The sequence below is a fragment of the Euprymna scolopes genome, chromosome 20, assembly GCF_053919585.1.
Source record: "Euprymna scolopes isolate OS-2025 chromosome 20, ASM5391958v1, whole genome shotgun sequence".
Classification (NCBI taxonomy): Eukaryota; Metazoa; Mollusca; class Cephalopoda; order Sepiida; family Sepiolidae; genus Euprymna; species Euprymna scolopes.
In genome coordinates this window covers 8,490,281-8,503,670 of record NC_136501.1, presented here as the reverse complement: position 1 = coordinate 8,503,670, position 13,390 = coordinate 8,490,281, and the positions used below count along the sequence as shown (strand labels likewise).

Genomic DNA, 13,390 nt, shown 5'->3' with positions numbered 1-13,390 from the left:
AAAAGTGTTTTAGCTTTAGTTGTTGATGCATGTGATGTGGATTTTATGCAGATACTAAAACCATTTCTACAAAAAAACTGTATTTAGTTTTTGCTGCGTACAATGCTAATCTTATGCAAATATTAAAACAGATAACAAGATAGGGCCTTAAAAACTGTTAAATGTGATATGCAACACTTATCTATAGAGATATCAAAATAAATAGTCATAGATATACACAAATACATACATACATATTTATATATATAACATATATTCATTGAGTTAATATTTCAAAATTATAACTTGTCTAATACAGATATTGGAATATATTAATCAATACATAAAAACCATGTTATGATAAATAATAAAAATAAATAAATAAATATGCCTGCCTCTAATATGAATTGGTTCTTTAAATTTTGCTTTTGAATTGTAACATTTAGTAAAAACAATGTCCTATAATAAATTACTGCAATTTCTTGAGCAAAAGACAGCATGCATGCATGCATGCATGTATGTATGTATGTATGTATGTATGTATGTATGTATGTATGTATGTATGTATGTATGTACTTCTGCTATTTTCTCCCAAAGCTCCAAACTAACAGACACCGGATAAAGACAGTTAACTTTTTTTAGTAAAATCAGAACTAGAATTATTTTGTTTTCTCCAAGATCTAATGTGTGATCTTTGATAAGATTTCTACTTTTTTTTTTTTTTTTTTTTTTGCTGTGTATTTTTTTTAGAAAGGTGGTATATTTTCTTTTCTTTTATACATATATAGAATAATAATAATCCTGATTTTGGCCAAGGTAAGTGTGTCTCTGACAAGTCTTAGAAAAACAGAATAACGCCTGCAGGAAGACAATACTAAAAACTCAGTCATAAAGGAAGTGAAAACTTCTTCTGCACTAAAGGAAACGGCCAACTTGTCTAGTATATATAAAAACACACACACACACACACACACGCACGCGCATATATATATGCATGCATACATTACATCTTTGTATACACACACATATATGTGTATTTGTTTAAACACACATGTTTGTGCATAGTGGTATATGCGCGTTCCCACACACACACACACACACACACACACACATATTGCATATACACATGTCCTTCTACTTACATATCCACTTCAAAAGAAAATAAATAAATAAAAAAATGAAAAACTAGGGCAATGAATGTAGATTGATAGGAAGAGAGTGGGGGTGCTTCGTGGGTGGGTTAGGGTTAGGGTACAGGGGGTAGGATTACTTGACATTCAAAATGGTTTCAGTTTATAACAAAAAAATAATTAATAAACAAATAAATGAAAAGTTGGAATAAATTAAACATTTTTCTTTTTTTTTTTATATAATCAACTTTCAGTTTGACTTAGAAATGTAAAATTCTGTTCTTGTTTTCATAGAAAATAAACGACTTTTTCCATTTATTTTTTTGTTTCTGTAAAGGAAAGTCAAAGAATTGAAAAAAAAAGAGAGATAGAATGAAGGGAAGAATGAATAAGAACATTGGGAAGGTGATATAAGAATACAGAGGAGCAGAGAAAGGATTGAAGGAGTGAAAAATTAAAGAGAGAGAGAAAGAAGGAGAGACAAAAAAAAGAAAGAAAATGAAGAAGAAAAAAGAGAAAAATAGGAAGAAATGAAATAATAAAGGAGAATAAGAAAAAAATTGGAACGAAATAGATGAAGGAAAAGAAGAGAATAACAAAGAATGAATTTAAGGAAAAAGAGAGTGAAGAAGAAAGATGAGAAAGGAAATAAATTAAAATAACTGAAAAGGCAAAGAAGAGAATATAAACATTTTCGCGCATGCACGCGAGGGAGGGAGAGAGAGAGAGAGAGAGAGAGAGAGAGAGAGAGAGAGAGAGAGAGAGTAAAAAACAAAATCTAGATATGTCACGTGATCAAGTACGGATTTGCTTCACATTCTTTTGGGGGCAAATATTTAACCACCTAAGTTAGGTAAGTAGTTAATATTCTTCGTGCTCAAACCACTGAGAATCGTACCAAGTACAATTACGGTAGCAGATGTTACGTGACAGGCTTACTTGAAAAGGTTTGTCTTTAAGGATAGACGTCTTTGAAAATATCCACGCCTTAAAGACATTTTGTGAGATTTGTTTTCAGGAAAAGCAAAACAATATTGACAGGATTTTGAAGATGAGAAGTTTTTATTATTTACGTTTTTTTTTTTTTTTTTTTACATTCGTCTTTTTTTTTGTTGTTATATTACTTGTTATGATATATCTTTAAAAAAGATATATGTTATGATACATGTTAAAAAAGATATATGTTATGATACATCTTAAAAAAGATATATGTTATGATACATCTTAAAAAAGATATATGTTATGATACATCTTAAAAAAGATATATGTTATGATACATCTTAAAAAGATATATGTTATAATACATCTTAAAAAAGATGTTATGACACATCTTTAAAAAATATATGTTATGATAATCTTAAAAAAGATATATGTAATGATATATAATGCATGGTGCACAGAATAAGAACAATCTACCTTTATGAATGATGGCTCAGTATGAAAACCCATAAAGAAAGTTACTATAAGTGCAGACACCTGAAAACCTTCTGGTTAATATCTTTTCTGATAGTACACTTCATCTTTTCTTACTAATACTTCTAGACTGAAGCAATTTGAATTTTTTAATCTCCCAATCCTGAAGTCTAATTTTGAGGAACTGAATTATTTTCCTTTAATAGAACTACCCACCTGTGGAACAATACCACAGTGGTGCTTCCCAGTTGACAATAACATGGTTGTTTTCAAGTCCAATGTAAACAAGTTCTTGTTGAGTCATCCTCTTAAATAATCAAATTTTACTCAATTTCCATTATTACCAATCATCACCGTGTTTTATTTTACCGGCCACTTGACACGCATTAAACTTTATCCTCGAGTGGCCTTCAGACTTTGATAAGCAGTGACTCCCTAGTAAAAAAAAAAAAAATAAAATCCGACCATGTGTTTCACGCTATTCTTGTTGGGAAGCAAGTATTTAGGGTTAAAGACATCCTGAGCTGGTGCATCTATCATTAGTCTTTCTCTCTCTCTTGGATAGAGTCCCAAAAAATAGTCTTTAATCTAATAGGTCCCACATTGTCAACTAAGCTCCAAACCCTGCCCCATCGCTGCAATATTGCACCTCTGTGCCTGTTTTACAAGTATTTTAATGGAATGTGCTCTGATGAACTCATTGCACTTGTGCCTCCTCAACGAACATATCCCCTTTAGCAACAAAACCACACACCCCTTCACTGTTAAGGTTCCTAAATGCCAGATAGCTTTCTAATAGTTTCTTCCCTCTAACAGCTAGACTTTGGAATTCCCTTCATGCTACCTGTTTCCCTGACTGTACTGATATGCAGAAGTTTAAATGTAACGTTAACCAGCATCTTGTTAATCTTTCATAGGCATGGTTCCAAATAGTAGCCCTTGCGGTCAAGTGGCGATATGCCTTATTTGGGGGTGAACGTAAGTGAAAAAAAAAAAAAAAAAAAAAAAAAGATGAAGAGAATTGTGGTTGTAACGATGCAATTATAATAATGGCAACAGAACTAAGCAGGCAAAACCGATTGACGACGGGTTGATTGCTGTTAAAGTAACCCAAATCTTCAAAGTCAGTTCCAATTATAAATTCGCTTTGACTAAGAATATAATTCTTTTTCAAATGTGTTATGCGTTCGTTTAGCTACTTAAGTTTTTCCTCGAGGGGGTTCTTCAGGCATAAATAAGAACATTAAATGAATTCATTTGGTGTTTCAACTATCGCAACCGAAAAAAAAAAAAAGAAAAAAAGAAACCTGAATCAAAGCTTAAGTAGCAAATGCACTAAATGCACACCAAATTAAAAAAAATATTATTTTGTTTTGAGGGTATCAAATAATGCTTTCAATTATTATTCCTTTCTATCAAGTAGTAACAAGAGAGAGAGAGAGAGAGAGAGAGAGAGAGAAGCGAAAGAGAGCGAGAAAGAGATAAAAAAAGGGGCAAACCAAGTTGTGTCCTATTTACAATGCCTCCCCACGGGACAGAGTTAGACACCAGGGTCGTTTTTTAACGTGGAGAAAAGGAACAAAAATAAAAATTGTCTCAGTCGTGAAGGATTTCTCCTCCACTGACAGAGAACAAGAAATTGAAGTGCAGCATCTGAAGAACAGATACTACACTTTGATCTTGTCCTGAAGGCCAAGACAGAACTTTGTGTTCATCAACGTTTCGTGTATATTGCGAGATTTCTTCTGGATGAATGAAATTAAGAAAATAAAATACTAGTACAAATATTTGAAAATATATTTTGGATGTAATGAAATGTATGACCTTGTTCAATATCAGAAACGAAAAAAAGGTCGTTGGAAATTTAAAAAGGGAGCAAGGGAAATAGGGCGGCGAAAGAGAGTAAGATTTTTTTCTGAAATGGAACAAGGTGATACATTTCATTACATTAAAAGCAACGAACAATCTCTACCAAACTACTCTGTCAATTTTTTGTATACAGACTATCATATATATATGTATATATATATGTATATATATGTATACATACATATATAAACATACATATACATACATATATATGTATATATATGTGTATATATATGTATACATACATATAAATACGTATATATATATATATACATATATATATATATATATATATATGACTACTTCATTTAATCACATACATTAATATACAAAGATATAATTTATGCGTAAATTTTCAGTATTTTACTTCAACAGTGCTCAATACGTAGGTAGAGTTAGGTAGTAAGTTACAAAATATATATGGCAATTAAGCTATACAATATTTCACGTTTCGTAAGCCCGACAGATTCTCATGAGAATGAAACGCGGAATATTCTGTGTAGCTTAATTGCCATATATATTTTCATAATTTATATAAATATATATATATATATATATATATATATATATATATATATATATATATATATATATATATATATAGTGGAGATGGTAATTAATAAAAACTGAAGAAAGTGCTCAATACTGTTGTAGAGCAAATATGCGTTTTATTTTTTATTACCGTATCTTTCTGTTAAGTTACATTATTGTTTCAGCTACTCGGCGGTTTTTTTCCGTCTGTAGCTTCCTCAGACTTTTACAGAAAAAAAATGTTTACTACACACACACACACACACATATATATATGCGTGTGTGTGTGTAGTAAACATTTCAAAGCCACAGAATCGTTTATTTCACATTCATATTGTTTTATTGCTATGTTTCGTCTTACACGTGTTTCATTGAATGGTAGAAATTCATCAAACAAATCTTTAGAGACATATTCTTCGAAGCCAGGGGAAATACATTCAAGATTTGTTAAACTGATGATGATGCTACTTCAGTCCCGATGTTTGCTTCATTTCCATTGATATATAAAATCGTGTGAATTAACCTGCAAGCATCCAAATTGATGAGATGAGAGTCACAGACACTAATGGTCAGTGTAGTTACATATGCTGTGGTTAGTCACGTGTGCTTACTAAGCGATGAGTAAAGGAACTTCAAAGAGTTTATGTCATTGATATGTCTATGGTTCAGTAATAGTAAGGTCAGGGGTATGGGTGAAGTACTTTGACTAACCCTAACACAAGAAAAAGAGAGGATAAAAGGAGTTGCGAATGTCCTTTAGCAGAGAGAGAGAGAGAGAGAGAGAGAGAGAGAGAGAGAGAGAGAGAGAGAGAGAGAGAGAGGGGGGGACATTTGGGAAAAACATAAAAATAAATAAATGATTCTATCTTAAATAATAAGAATAAATTGACTAAAATAAAACAAAGAATGGTATAGAGTCGAACAGCAATTGTAACTGAAGATTTGGAATAGTCAGGGTTTTTTTTGTTGTTGTTTTTTTTTTCATTTAACTGATTTCTTTTAGAAGACGAGATGCGAAAGATTTTTCTTCAAAGAAAAGACAAAATGAAAGAATGAGAAGAAAAAAAGACAGAAAAAGTGAAAAGAAGAAAAGAGAGAATAAAGAAAGGAAAAATAAAGAGAAAAGTATGAAATGGAAGATGAAAGAAGGATGAAAAGAAATTGTAAATTAAAAAGAAGAAAGAGTGGAGGAAAGAAGAGAGAGAGAGAGTGGAGGAAAGAAGAGAGAGAGAGGGGTGGTGGGGGGCATGTAGCAGACTTGAACTAAAGAGAAAAATATCAAAGTGAGAAAGAGGACACACTTTAGCAGCCTTGTAACCTTCGCTTCTCTTATTTTGTCCTTATAGTTCTCATGTTCTTTAAGGGAAGTTTCTGACAAAGGGGGAAAAATAGATGTTTCTAAGTCGGAATCTATGCACCTCACACTTATAGTTCCTATTTACTTTACCTCCACACGAGGGCAGAGTTAGACACCAAGGTCGTTTTTTAATGTGGAGAAAGGAACAAAAAATATAAAAAAGTGTCTCAGTCGTGAAGGATTTCTCCTCCACTAACAAAAAATTTAAGTATAGTATCAGAACAGATACTACACTTTGATCTTGGTTTGAAGATTGTTTTGTTTTTTCTTGAAGTAGTAATTTTTAATTCCCTTCATGTCTTGTCTGGAGCGATTTCCATAAAAAAAAACGAGAGAGAGATGGATAGATAGATAGATAGAGAGAGAGAGAGAGAGAGAGAGAGAGAGAGAGAGAGAGAGAGAGCAGTAAAGTGAGAGAGAATAAAAGAGAGATTGAAAACCAAGTATTACATTTACTTTCTTTTTCCTCCTCCTCCTCCTCCTCCTCCTCTTACATTTTTCAGAATCAAAAATAAAATAACAGAAACGTAAAGAATTTGAAGCAAAGTATGAAAAAGAAGTTGAAAAAAAATAAATAAATAAATAAAAAAAATCCGAAAAGTCGAAAGAGAAATAAAAGAAAACTGCAAGAAAAAAATTTGAAGAAAAAAAAGGAAAAAGAAACAAGAAAAAGTAACAAAAGAAAGAAAATGTTTTGAGTTGTGTTTGAACGCGAAGGAAGAGAGGTGGAACGAAAATGTGTTTTAAAGATGAATTATCAAAAATGTGTAAGCGTCGTCTGTCCCAAAAGAATTCGGGGGGGGGGGGGTCGGATGCGAGGTCACTGATGAAGACAAACAAACCAAAAGTAGATAACAAGATGCAGATGACAAAGAGACTCTCCCGCTTAAGGAGTTAGAAAAGTAAGGTCAACTTTAGCTTAATTTAAACCCCATCGAGGGTTTGTCAGCAACGATTACGTTGAAACCAAGATAAACAGAGAGAGAGAGAGAGAGAGAGAGAGAGAGAGAGAGAGAGAGAGAGAGAGAGAGAGAGAGAGAGAGAGAGGTCAAATGTAAAAAAAAAAAAAAAAACGGGTTTGTCTATTTTTTAAGTCATATCAACACATTTTCGGTTATTCAAAAACAAAGCCATCTGTAAATTATCCATCGACGTGTTTTTATTTTCTCACTGATTCAATGTTTTTACGTTTTTACTGGGGGTTGAATAAATTAGATCGCTTAAAGATGTATAATGCTGAAGATTTAATGGATATATACCCAGATTCCTCCACACAAGAATATGCAGAAATTTAAATGTAGTGTGAACAAACATTTTGCTGCCCAACTCTCCACTCAGAAGACTCCTATAGTATATATCCTTACGTTTCAGTTGCAATATGCGTTGTTTCGGGTAAAATAAATTTTTTTAAAATTTTTTAAAAATAACATGAGTATCGTCAAAATTTAAATGTAATTTGGACATGAGACTAAAATTATAGATTAATCTTTTTTCTTTAACTCCTTTTCACCCTAAACAAGGCATATTGTCACTTGGAATGTAAGGGGCTACTATTTGGGATTGTGTTTTATAGCGGAATATGGACGAGATGTTTGTTTACATTATATTTAAACTTCTGCAGGTTAGTAACGCCAGTGAAACAGCAAACACAGAGGGTCTTCTAAAGTCTAGCAGTCCGAGAGAAGAAACTATCAGAGTAGAAGGCTTTCCAACATCTAGGGACCTTAACAGTGAAGAGGTGGGATTTTGCTACTTTTCAGGTTAGTCAGGAGTATGTAGGTCGAGGGCACAAATGCTATGAGTTTATCAGAGCTCATTTCATTAGAGTACTTGTAAAACAGGCACAAAGATGCAATATTGTAGCGATGGGACAGAGGTTGGAGCTTGGCCGACAGTGCGAGACCTATTAAATTTGAAACTTTTTTGGACCTTGCTTAAGATCGAGAGACTAGTAGTAGATGCACCAGCCCAGATGTGCCAGCAATACTCCATGTATGGGAAAATGGTGGCTTTGTAAAGATTTAGGATACTCTCAGGTGTAAGTAATTTTCTTGCACGGTAGAGAGAGCACACCTCCTTTACAGCAGCCTTGGCAATATCCTCAATGTATTTGTTCCAATTCATGTTGCCTGTGAATATTAAGCCGAAAAGTTTAAAAGATAGGCCCCCATTTGATGAAATCCTGAAAATTTACATAAAAGATTAGAGGGTAAGAAAAATTATTTTCTGTTAAGAGAATTTGTTCATTTCTTGGAATCTTTTCTTTAAAAGTTTGTTTAAATTCTTGAATAAAATAAAAAAAGGGAGACAAATCAGATCTGATCTCAATATTGAATTCTGAAATAACGTTATAGAAATGAAAAACTATAATGTTAATTAGAAAAAAAGAATTACTCGATAAAGTAGAATAAAAAATGAAAAATAAATAATAAATATATTTAAAAAAAAGGCAAAAGAACAATGAATAAATAAATAAATAAACAACAACTATGTCCCAACCGTATAATTAATTCTTTTTAAATATTAAAAGCAGCAATTCAGTCAGTATTTCTAAACAATACATTGTAAGGCTGAGATGATTTTTTTCCCCAATTGCAAACGTAGTTTGATGTAAAGGTGGAATAAAAATAACTGCTTAACAAGTCATGAATCATAAAATTGTGTCAAATTAAATGAGTTCTACGTCATCAATAAATGTGTAATCGTCATTCTTTGCATCTAAAATCGGAATGTTTGTTCTTTCATAGCATGTCCGCCGCATTTCCATTCAATCTATTCTGCCAGGTTTAGATTAATCAGGTTTCGAATAAAACCAAATCTTGCTTATCGAACACCCCGCTTCTCCCTGGCTTTTCAAAAATGACTAAGTCAAATAAAAACTATAAAATATAATTGCACTAGCAGGGCGACCCGATGTTGGCCGGGATTGAATGATGATCAACGAATGCTTCACACTCCCATATTTTAATTGTCATCGAAATCAGTGAAATCGCCCATTTTTCAATCAAATCGATTGATTGCCTGCTCTAGCTGGGGACCCACCGCAGTGCACCGGGAGGAAGCTCACATGCCTCGCACAGTGACTTAGTTTACATTGCACTACTGTTGATTTTACAAAATGATTTTTATATATTAGATGGCTTGAATTAAAATTGAAAATGTAAAAGCCAAGTATCATGCTTCAATTGTGCTCTAAACAAAAACATACATTTTGAACGCATCCCTGTTATATCAAAGAACCAGCTGTTGATTTTATATACCTGGATTTACTGGTTGTGCGGTGATAATAGCTTGAATTTAAGTTTAGTATGAAAAAGTGAAGTACATGGTGAAATTGTGCTTTAAACAGAAACATTCATTTCGAACGCACCCCTGTCATATCAAAGAACCTACTGTTGATTTTATATGTTGAGCCTTTCTACTTGTGCGGTAATAAAACTTCTCAAAAGCACTTGTGATGTTAGGCTGTGTAAGGTGTTAACTTTGGTCAAAATCGCCTGTTCCTTCCTTCATCAGATTATTTCGATTATCGATACTTATCGAAGATATTCCAATGCAAAACCTATTTAAGAACACTGCCAGAAACATGAAGTGAAACATGAATGTGTGAATTTCAGCCGTTTTTGAGTCCATAGAAAACAAACTCACAAAGACAGTTACTTTTATATAATAGTAGAGATAGAAATAAAACCCACAACGCTCCCTTTTACCCTGTCTTTTCAAAAATGACCGTCATATAAAAACTATAGAATACTAGCAGACCGCCAGGTGTTGCCTGATCGTAAAATATGCATAAATATTATATTTTAATTCATACAGAAACTGAGACATGTGGATGCGAGTATTATGTTTTCTTTTCCTAAATGGTTCATTTCTTGTAAGTAAAAAAAATAAAAAAATACTCCGGTTGAGATCGAAACCAAAACCTAAAGACAAGTGAATCAAGTAGGACAACCATTAGGTCAACTTGACACGATCTTTAAAAGTGTTTTCAAATTGTAATTATTCTTAATATAAGGAATCTGTCATGTGACCAATTCACCCATGCACACACGTGGAACAGTTAGCAAACATAAAAATCTGACGACCCCCACATACCATTTTAAAAAAATTTTACCCCTTAGCAGCCCGTTTTTACTGGATGAAAACCAATTAAAAAATTTTCCACATATCTGATTACCCTATATACTAAATTTCAAATCTGTAGATCAAAATTCTGTTGAGTATATAAACTAGAAGTGTCTCACACACATTCTCATATATATATATCGTGTCAAGTTGACCTAATGGTTGTCCTACTTGATTCACTTGTCTTTAGGTTTTGGTTTCGATCTCAACCGGAGTATTTTTTTTTTTTTTTTTGTTTTTTTTACTTACACGAAATGAACCATTAAGGAAAAGAAAACATAATACTCGCATCCACATGTTTCAGTTTCTGTATGAATTAAAAGTCTTCTCTGTGTTATGAGTAAGTTGCTAGAATCCATATTAAATAGAGAAGTAGTCAACCACCTCAGCAGGAATAACCTTCTTAGTGACACACAATATGGTTTCCGCTCTGCAAGATCTACCGCAGATGTGCTGACGGTTATATCCCACAGGATTAGTGAATCTCTTGACAAAGGCTTCCTTTCTAGGGCAATTGCTCTTGACATATCAAAGGCCTTCGACAAGGTATGGCATAAGGGTCTACTTCACAAGATTTCCAGCTACGGTATAACTGGAAATGTTTTCTCAATCATTAAATCATTTCTCTCCGATAGGCTCATAAGAGTAGTGGTAGATGGACAAAAATCGGAGGCCTGCAATATAAATGCTGGAGTCCCTCAGGGGTCAATCCTGGGCCCAACTCTCTTCCTGATCTACATCAATGACCTCCCTAAACACATACTTAAATCATTCTTTGACATCTATGCTGATGACACGACCATCTACGGCAACACATCAAAGACTGTAAATGAAGAAGTTCTCTCTGATTCTCTCTCCTCTGATCTCGAGCGCATGGTTCAGTGGGGGAAGATGTGGCTAGTTACCTTTAATGCATCTAAAACCAAACTCCTATCCTTACATTATCAACGCTCTGATCCCCAGCTGGCATCAATTGTGATGGATGGCTCTTGTCTGGGTGAGGCCCCGTGTTTTGACAAGCTTGTGGGTTTGACCTTTACTCCTGATCTGAAATGGAACACGTACATCAAGTCTGTTGCCAAGGTCGCTGGAAAGATGGTGGGATCCTTCTACCGCTCCAGAAGATATCTCACTACTGATGCAATTCTCTATCTATATAAAAGCCAAGTACGGCCAAGGATGGAATACTGTTGCCATATCTGGGCAGGAGCTGCCAAAAACAGCCTATCATGCCTTGACAGAGTATAAAATAGACTTCGGGGTTTAGTGGGGGATGCCCTTTTCTCTACCCTGCAACCCCTCTCCCATAGAAGAGACGTTGCGAGCCTATCCTGGCTTTATCGTTATTTTCATGGCAGGTGCTCGTCTGAACTCCAATCCCTGGTCCCCCCTCGCCAATCTTTCACGAAAAACACCCGTCTAGCTGAATCCACTGTGAAAAATTTCCCCCACTCTATATCTGTGCCTAAATCAAAATGCGGATTCCATGAACAAAGCTTCTTTCTTAGAACTGCACGCCTGTGGAACTCTGTTCCGTCTGCCTGCTTCCCTCCGGACTACAACTTGGATGTCTTCAAGTCTAATGTTAACAAATTCCTAATGAACCGCCCCCTTAAGTAAACACTTCATCAAATCTCCACACTAACGTAATGTACTTGCAATAACCCTTATCCCTGAGTGGCTTCCGGGCCTTGATAAGTGGTGATCACTGTGTAAATATATATATATATATATATATATATATATATATGCATAGATCATTGTATAACGATTAGATCACTGTCTGACTGACGTAAAGAACATTTAAAATTAAAATCTTTAAATTCAACGTTATTTCATGCGGTTAATGATAACCGAATGGATACGGTCTCTGCTAATCGAGCCAGATGGTTCGTGTTGCCGGGTTCGAATCGTTCAACCGGTATTAATCGTGATACCCTGCACTGAAGATTCCCGAAAGGATGAAACACTAGTGTCTGTAGGTATTTAATTATTATAGTAAAAAAAAAAATTGTGTGTGTGTGTGTAGATAGATAATTGATGTTGATGATGATTATGATGATTCATTCAGGTCATAAACATAAAATAACAGAAACGTATCTGTAATTTGATTTCTTTCTTTTTCTCTTCAACATCTGTCTCACAGACGTGATGTTGCTAGTCTCGGTCTTTTTTTTTTACATACTATTATGACATGTGTTCGTTAAAATTGTCTGATTTATGCCCTGCTTCTTTCATTGCAGCTTGTTTAACTCGTTGGTCTAGTAGTCTACGGCAATTTTGTTGTTTTAATACTTTATTGTAATACAGCCTTTCTCAAAGAATGAGGATAGTAAAGTCTTGTAGGGTGGACATTCTAGAAGTGAACAGGACTAGAGAAATACCTTAGTTAATAGGGAATGAGCCATTTCAACCATGTCTAGACTCTGAATCTTGTATTTGATCTGCAAAGAGTAAAGTGTTCTCGTTCCGTCAACCATGACATAAAATGTGTTTTTTAAAAGTCTCTCTCCTCGCCGGCCATAGCCAGCGCTTTCTCGCCCTCGAGTTCACACGTCCATCTTCCCCAGTGTGTAGTTTACATTTTTGTGTTCGACCACGTGCTCTCTGTCCCCCTTCACCCCGTTTTCTTTTTCTCTTCTTCTTTTTCCCCGTGACATCAACGCGTAAACACTTGCTTAATTTGCATATGTGCTAAGACGGTCGCTGCTGTTGCGGCCAATATTTTCGCTAGTCAGCTATCGTACGGCTGCGGTTGATTTCGTTCGTCGACGCTCTGTTACAATGAGAACAAACAGCTTCGTTATGTCATGAGTCCATGTTTTGTTTGATGTTTTTATTTAGTTGAACTATTTCTTGGTTGGATGGAATCCTACCGAGTTTTGTCGATATAAAAGATTCTCTAAGCTGCGAAGTCTCCCATCCTTAATTAAAGTAAATTGGCATGTCAATAAATATTTATGTGTTTTAAGGCAAGCAAAAG

At 34.2% G+C, this 13,390-nt stretch overlaps 1 protein-coding gene across 35 annotated transcripts in view; it reads right to left on the bottom strand.

The window, feature by feature from the left end:
* LOC145241300 (neuron navigator 2-like) overlaps window positions 1-13,390 on the bottom strand; it is a 1,908,016-nt gene that overhangs the window by 674,637 nt on the left and 1,219,989 nt on the right. The gene's annotated exons all lie outside the window — the stretch shown is intronic.